This window comes from Aplysia californica, unplaced genomic scaffold (assembly GCF_000002075.1).
Source record: "Aplysia californica isolate F4 #8 unplaced genomic scaffold, AplCal3.0 scaffold00239, whole genome shotgun sequence".
NCBI classification, from domain to species: Eukaryota; Metazoa; Mollusca; class Gastropoda; order Aplysiida; family Aplysiidae; genus Aplysia; species Aplysia californica.
Genome location: NW_004797509.1, coordinates 411574 through 413427, shown reverse-complemented (window position 1 = coordinate 413427; position 1854 = coordinate 411574). Strand labels below are relative to the sequence as shown.

Sequence of the window (1854 nt, the reverse complement as noted above, 5' to 3'; positions counted from 1 at the left end):
CCCCCCCCAAATAATTAATTCTAAAAAATTTAAAAAGTCAGCAAACTATTTTTTTTTTCATTCCTTCTAATTTCTGGAAATTCTCTCTTTCCACCCAGGGTCAAACAAGAGTCTGGTCTTACCCAAATCAGGTGGTCTCATCAACACTGGGACCTCTTCAAACACTGTAGAGCCCAGGTGAAATGTTTCCGATCCCCTTTCTGTACCGCACACAAACCAAAATAGCGAAAAACGACATGCGGGAAATAGTAGAATCAACATTGGTCAGATATCGCTTGCGAACATGGCAAAAGATAGACGAGAAAGTCTTTTTTTCCTTTTTTTTCTTTTTTCTTAGGGCTTTTTTGGGGGTAAGTTTCACTCTCGTTTCTGCTTAACCCGCGAATGACCTAGTAAAGAGATATGGTGTTTAAAGAAAAGCTGTGAAGGAAACACGAATACTCACCTTGATTTTTTTCATCCCGGGGCAAGATTACGGTAATATTTGTATAACGATTAACACTGATGTAGACCAACATCAGAGACTGAAATAGTATACTGCGTTAGGATCTGCCGGATTTAGACGGCTTCTTATCATAAAGATTACTGCGCTTTTTGAGAGAGAGAGAGAGAGAGAGAGAGAGAGAGAGAGAGAGAGAGAGAGAGAGAGAGAGAGAGAGAGAGAGGAGGGAGAGGGAGAGGAAGAGAGAGAAAGGGACAGACAGACAGACTGACAGACAGACAGACAGAGACAGAGACAGGGGCTGAAAACGTCGTCTCTGGTGTAGTTGTTAAGCGCTTCGCAGTCACAAACAGGAAATCCGAGTTTGATTCCCGAGTGCGGTGGTGTTCCTTATTTTCATTGTCTGCAACTCATCAACAAAACATTTCATTGATAAGTGTTCTGTCGTAGTGTGGTACTGGGCTAAGGACTTATGTCTGGGGAACTATTATCAAACTGAACTTGTTTCGATTAGAAACACTTACTTGTAAAATAAGTAGTATTGGTGCATTACAACAAAAAGCTCCCAAAAGGCACGTCTGATTTGGACGTACTATGCTCACCATAGTATCAAAAATGCGATGAAGACTTTTCAAATCAGGACAATAAACTAAATTATCTAAGGCGGTTTTTCATCTGTTGCATATAAAAAACAACCATCAACCTTCTCCATTAACCCCCAACGTTGGTTTTAAGAAAAGTCAAAATCCGTGACAAGTTCCTTTTTCAAATGTTAAAGACATCTGACTTTCGAGAATCCAAACGACACGCAGAAACATTTAGTTTCTTAAAAAATAATAAAAATAGCAATGTTCTTTTTATCCTCTAGATCGTTGTCTTTAGTCTTCATGTAATAGACTAATAGGCAGTTTCCGGATGGACAATTTACTCAAATCGAAAAAAAGAGATAGGCTGACACACAACATTGCAACAAAAGCCGCAACAAAAACAATCTACATAAAAAGTAATTTCACAAAAAATTCCTCCAATTCCCATTAAAAAAACATCCTCGGACAACAAAAATACAGAATTTAAAAACAAAAAACAAACAACAAATCCAAACAAAGAGAGAGGAACTCATAACAGACTTGAAAATTACACTGATACTGATACGTGTAGCAGCATCCATATTGACAAAGAAAACAACAGCAACATCCAAATGTTTTTTTCAGTAAAGACCTTCAGACTGTTCCATGGATACTTAGAGGCTGTACAATACACATTTAAAATAACAATATGAACGACAGTACGAAAAATAAAGACGACGACAACAACAACAACAACAACAACAACAGAAACCACCGTCATAAAAAAGAAAAAGCGATACCTCTCCACTACACCAACAAAAGTCTTGTCGTCCTCGACCTCCCCCC

General features: G+C 38.3%; 1 protein-coding gene across 1 annotated transcript in view; it reads right to left on the bottom strand.

Annotated features, from left to right (window-relative positions):
* The window catches only part of LOC101850894 (homeobox protein caupolican), a gene marked incomplete at its 3' end in the record, with an annotated part of 80136 nt that overhangs the window by 23145 nt on the left and 55137 nt on the right, over positions 1-1854 (bottom strand).